The sequence below is a fragment of the Anomalospiza imberbis genome, chromosome 2 (assembly GCF_031753505.1).
Source record: "Anomalospiza imberbis isolate Cuckoo-Finch-1a 21T00152 chromosome 2, ASM3175350v1, whole genome shotgun sequence".
Classification (NCBI taxonomy): domain Eukaryota; kingdom Metazoa; phylum Chordata; class Aves; order Passeriformes; family Viduidae; genus Anomalospiza; species Anomalospiza imberbis.
Genome location: NC_089682.1, coordinates 17,424,068 through 17,430,253, shown reverse-complemented (window position 1 = coordinate 17,430,253; position 6,186 = coordinate 17,424,068). Strand labels below are relative to the sequence as shown.

Here is a 6,186-nt window from a genome sequence, read left to right as displayed (position 1 = left end):
TTTTTCTCACGGGCATAGTGTTAGACACACGAGGTGTTTGTGGGATGTCACACCAGAGCAGCTGGCAACTGTTACTCACAGCAGGCGAATCTGAAGCTTGGCTGCCACTAGATCCCAAAGGAAGCTGCCACCTGTCTTCCATGGGAAACTGTCTGGCCCCACTGAGGGTCCTTGAGGATAAAGGAAGCCTGGGCACCCTTTTCACCTCACCAAAATAGTAATAAAAATAATGATGAATATAGAATATAGAATACCTGGACCCAAAAACCAGGGCTCAGGCATTGCCCCTCACTTGCCCTTGAATTCACAGCCCTTGGGAAGGGCCAACCTGATGGGCACAGTGCTGTGTCCCCCATCCCCAACCCAGCCCCACTCCTGTGTCCTTGCTCAAGCCCAGCAGAGCAAATGCCTTGCTCTACACAAAAACACCCCACATCTGAGGCATTGCTTTGCATGAAAAGAACTGTTGTATGTAGGGAGAAATACTTTTTTCCCGTCAGAGGCTTATTATGGTAGCAACTAGAATAAGCAGAGGTGCAATAAAGGACTTAGTAGGAAGCATGATGAAAAGGGATGTATTCATGTTTTGTAGACATGACCCACTGTGTATACGTGTACACACATGTGTGGAAATATTTTAATGCACTCTGCACTATTAATCAAATGTTTACCAAGACAAATAAATAAATGTGGAGGAAAAATAATTCAGAAACTGAAATGTATTGCAGGTATTTGAACAGTGTCTGCAATCTAAGCAGCAAAACAGGATTACTTTATTTCATTATGTTGCTGTATTCTCCTTTAGCCACTCTGATTAATGGTTAGTTCCTACCTTGAAGATCACTTCAGAATTACTTTCAGTGGTCTTTTAGCACCAAGAAGTGTGTCCTGAGACTGCAAACTCAAAGAGCTTCACACAAATGACAAACAATGAGAAAATCTGACTTACTGTGGGGCTGAATTTATGAAAAATAATAACCAATATTTACTGCATTAGATACTCGTTCTTTTGGGTAAGAGAGAACTTGCTTTTTCAGAAGCCCTGTTAAAGGACTTGATAGCCCATCTTTAAAAGTCATTCACCAAGCTGATTCCCAGGCACCTCTTTGCTCTCACTAGGCAACCCAGTCTGGGTATAAAACTATTGGATACATTATCTGCTTAGATGTTCAATCTAAGCCTATGAAAACAAAAAAGTGATGCATTCATTTCTAATGGCAGCTTAAATTAACACGCTGTATATATCACATCAAAAGGAGCACACGGAAAAATGTACAGATGTATGAAGGACTATCAGGTTTCTGTGGCATTTGTGACTTAAAAAAAATCTTAAAAGAATGTGAATGCAGCCAGTTTCATGGTAAATTCATGTGCATTGCTTCAATAGCAAACACATTAACTTTTCTGTACCTTTGAGGAAACACTGAAGAACTTGGGAAGAGAGAAGAAAAGCCAAGCACTCTTTCCCTGCTGCCTGAAGGCAAATGAAACTGAGTGTGATACACAGCATCACCACTTCTCCCTGCTGTAAAACATCACAAATCAGTTCTTCCCCTCAGAATTGTGTGGGGCCAGTGTCAAAGGACAGCAAAGGGACACGACACCCAGCAGGAACAAACTCAGAGGACATGACTGGATTCCCTGATCAGAGCTGCTGAATTCCAGCAAGAATGGCTGATTTTCCCCAATTTGTCCTGCTGGCAAGAAGCAAGACAAATGATTTTTTCCAGCAGAGAGGGGAGGAGGCCAGGAGAAGAAGCAGTGTGATAAACATCCCAGCTCAGAGCTCACAGGGAGAGCATCGTGCAGTTGATGTATACGTGCACAGCAACGTGGATGCGTGCCAAATGCATCCAGCTGAAGCCCATGTGCGTATCCAATTGTACATGCACAGAGTGCTGTACATAAGCAACCAATTGCTACACATCAATAAATCTTTTCCCAAAGCCAGCACATTTTTTAAATAAGCCAGGTGGACATGCAAGACTACACCAGGTGTTAGTAGGAAGATAACTTTGCTTCAAATTAATGGTATTTTTAAATTCTGTCTTAAAAAGCACTGCAACTTTTCAGTTTACAGATGGAGTATATCTGTATAATCTAAAAAGACAGACAGACATTCTCCCACCTCATATCTTTGTAATAAATCTACATGCATGGCTAACTTTTTGCCCAGCCTCTCTGCTCCCATTTTGGCTGGATATGCAGCACTGTTTAAGAATGTCTGCATTTGTTTGCCATTGATTAATCAGTCAGGCATCAGTTTGCTTGAATAAATTACTATCTTCAGGCATGTATGCAAGGTATGTTTTTAACTGACTGCTTTGTGAGGTGTTAGATTTCTAAGTAGTTTCTCTTTTATAGTATCTTTGTTTTTCCTAACTACTGTGGAGAAACAAGTCATAGCCATGAAGAATTTAATGCACAATCTGCATTCCTGAAATATCACTGAACTAGTGCAAACAGTTATTTCTCTTATTGTACCAAATGAATTTGTCTGCCTGTTTGAAAATAAGAGTATCTCTGTCATTCTTTTTTCAGTACTTTTGAGTTCATGTATAATCTGTATGTACATATTCAAAAATACATCAACATTTGGATTACTGAACAAATCAGAAGAAATTTGTTGAAAAGTCAAGAAGTCATATGACTCGGTAAAACAAACAAACAAATCCCCTCAATCTTCTCCATGTGATTAGCAATGTACTTTTTCTGCTCCTTTCAATGTCTTTGAAATGGAAAATCCCAGGGAAGTAAAATATTGATAGCTATTGTATAAGTTAATTAACAACTATGGCTAAACTTAACCTCAGTTTTCAAATTTGACAAATTAACAGCTTTAAACTCTGAGGAAGTTAATCTTTAGTCGCAAAGAGTTGTGTCCAGTTCTTAGGAGGAAAGAGTCAATGTGTGACTGTCAGCATTAGTCACTCATGGAAATGTACCTGGCGAACTGCAGACCCAAACAGCAGTTGTGCACGGTGCTGTGCAGTTCCCTGGGTGCAGTGGAAATGACAAACACTGCATGTCTCTTCCAGAAGACATGGGGGAACAGGGTGCTGAATGAGGACTGCCACTACAGTCATCACTGCAACAGTGCAGAAGTGACTGTCACCAAGTTTTATGAGCGCTCACAGAAGCAGACAGTGTGTGAGAAATCATTTAGCTCTCGTGACAGTAGTGCAGGTGGGAGAAGGATGCACTTGCCAGCATTTCCATATATCACCTTGGAAAGGGCACTTTGCAGTGGAAAGCACCAAGGACAGCCCACAGCGGGGCTGGTGCTGAGAGGGAGCAAACAGAGACATTCAGCATGGAGGGGGTGGGAGGATGGTGCTGCTGCCACCACTTCATCATCACGTTTGTATAATAAACGTCAACATGCCAAGAATTGTCAAAGAAAACTGACTCATCCCAAACCCACACTTCCTGGATGTCTCCTACTTAGCACGTATCTTCTGGGTCCAACAAATCCAAGCTAGTGATTTGACTGCCATTTGTCTGCCCCTTGTATTGTCTTATTTCTGTTTGCATCATCCAGGAAAAAAACCAAAACAAACAGACGTACAATTCCATGAGGAAAGGTGCCCTCTTCTCCTGGAGCATATGGCAAATATTATGGTGATGACAACTTTTACATAATCTGTATGCTTATCAAATGTATCTTTCTTTTTTCCACAGAGGGCTTGGGCATACAACAAAGAGTGAACCCTTCTTATCTGCTTATGTCAGTCTACAATGGCAGAAAATACAAGAAATAGAAACCAGAAGAGCCACAGGGAAAGGAAGTTCAAATGTGTGCCAAAGAGAGTCACTGCACTTCAACACAGAGCTGCTCTACCGTGCATGCACAGTTCTGTGCACACATCTTGAAAGACACACAGAGATTGATAATGCAGCGTGGGACATCCATGGTAGTTACTGCATGGTATGTAACTACAAGTTGTAAGATAAAACCTCCTCTGTTCTGGGGTGTTCCGTACAGTACAAACTGTGCATCCAGTATTGACCTTCTCATGAGAGGGTTCATGTGGTACTGGACCATGAAGGAGTATTTTTCTTGAGAAAACATGGAAGAGTGGGTTCCAAAATCTGAAGGTTGCCATAAAAATAAATTATGCTTGTGAAGGCTTGTGGTATATAACTCCAGCGTGAGGAAAAACAGCTACTGACAGGAATGCAGTATTACTTTGGACAAGTGAATGGCTCTTGCCTGGAATTGATATATATTTTTCTTTCTGACACTCTATCAATTAAATTGTATGGAAGTCCCCACCTGGACTTGAAAATTAAGCTGCTATATGTGTATAAACTAATAAAACCAAACAAAATGGAGAAAAATGCAACTATTGTATTCTTGTTTTGAAGAGAATGACAGCTTTTTCAAGAATCATTCTGGATATCTGTAATAGCTGTTATGCTTTGTGTTTTCTTAAAATGAGATGTTACTTTTAATTGCTGAAATATATAAGCTCAAAATGGTGCCTTCCCCAGGAACATTGGAAAAATGCCATGATGAAATGTAGCATACCAAAAGAAAGAAATGACAGAATTTCTCAATTTAGACTCATAAATAGCTTAAAGGAAGGTTAATATTATGGCACTTCCTCTGTTGATGGGAGGATGGAAGTTATAATTTCCTAATGAAATAAAATTATGAAACACATTTGGTTGTTTTTTTCCAAAACTTCCATGGGTGTCAATGGTTCATCAGTTGTTAAATGCCCAACACTGCCATCTTCTGTATCCAAGAAACAGCAAATTATGTGTTACTTTACATGTGTGTTCTGCACAAGGAACAGTGGAAGTACTACTGATGACAACTCCTTCATTTTAAGAGAGTCTAGGATCTGGCACACGGTTAAGTAACAGCAGAGAGGTCATGGTCTGAATATTCATTGGTCAAGTGGCAAATGTAACTGCTGACTACAGCAGTCACATGTTTGCTTTGAATAACTTCACTGAGCTTCAGAGTAAGACAGAGGATACTCATTATGCTGTTAATGAACAGCACAGTCAATTAGTCAGACTTTGACAGAGCCTGCTGTGGTGTGCTTCACAGTCAGCAGCTCCGGCTGTTTCTGCAGTGTACTACCTCCAGGATACAAGAAATAAACTCTTACACTCTGGTTTAGGAGAATAATTTATACCTTAATCAACAATGTACATTATTAATAGCTATGCAAAACATGCCCAAATGAAAGCTACAAGCACACTGCCTCTGAAGGCTGCAATCTATCACTCCTGTCACAGAGGAATTGATTACTGGCAACTTGCAGATTTCCACCCATCACACCCATGAGGGTCTGTGTGGAATAGTTTCCTGCCATGAAATGAGTTTATAATCAGGTCAGGTACAATGCCTCAGGGACAATGATGGGAATACATCAGCAGCGTGAGCTAAACTGATCAATGCACTGGAACCGTGACTTCCCTCAGCTCTGAGAGACTGTGGGGCAGGGCAGCCGTGCTCACAGCAGCCAAGGGACACACTGAAAGTTCACCTCAGGGCAGGCACCCAACAGCCCGTTCCCACACACAATTCCCAACGCCACCAAGGCAGCTGGCACTCCGAGCGCAGGCTGTGGGCAGGAGCCGCTGCCCGGAATCACTCAGCTACTGCCATGGGCAGCAACAGCCCGGGCAAGCTCAGACAGCACCGCACAGGCACCCAGCCACCCGGCAGGGCTGGGGACATTGCAGAGTCAGGAAAGGCCAAGGAATTGGGCCTGTTCAGCCTTGAGGAGACAACCGAGAGGAGACCTCATCAACACATATCACTATTAAAACGGAGATGTTAGAGGATGGGCCCAGCGGTGGGCCATATTCTCGGTGGTGCAGCGCAACAGGAGAAGAGGCAACGGGCAGAAAGTGATGCACGGGGAATTCCACCTGAACACGAGCAAGAACTTCTTTACTGTGTGTGACCAAGCACTGGGACAGATGGCCCAGAGAGGGTGCGGAGATATTCCGGAGCCGCCTGGCCACAGCCCTGCACCCTGCGATGGCCCTGAGCCGCGAGGCTGGAGCACATGACCCACTGCGGCCGCTTACAACCGGACCCATTCTGTGATTCCGTGACAACGGAACGTTCTGTGCACGCCCTCGCTTGCGGTCCCTGGGAGAGCCTGGCAGATCGGGCTCCCCCGTGCCGCCTGTCCGTGCCCCAGCGCCGCACGGGCCCCG

The 6,186-nt window shown here is 43.3% G+C and overlaps 1 long non-coding RNA gene across 1 annotated transcript; it reads right to left on the bottom strand.

Annotated features, from left to right (window-relative positions):
* Positions 1-1,411: 1,411 nt before the first annotated feature.
* Positions 1,412-6,172, bottom strand: LOC137468356 (uncharacterized). Its single transcript, XR_010995895.1, has 2 exons — positions 6,058-6,172; positions 1,412-1,525 (listed from the first exon to the last, which is right to left on the bottom strand). It is a non-coding gene; the product is annotated as an uncharacterized lncRNA (long non-coding RNA).
* Between the last annotated feature and the right edge of the window lie 14 nt (positions 6,173-6,186).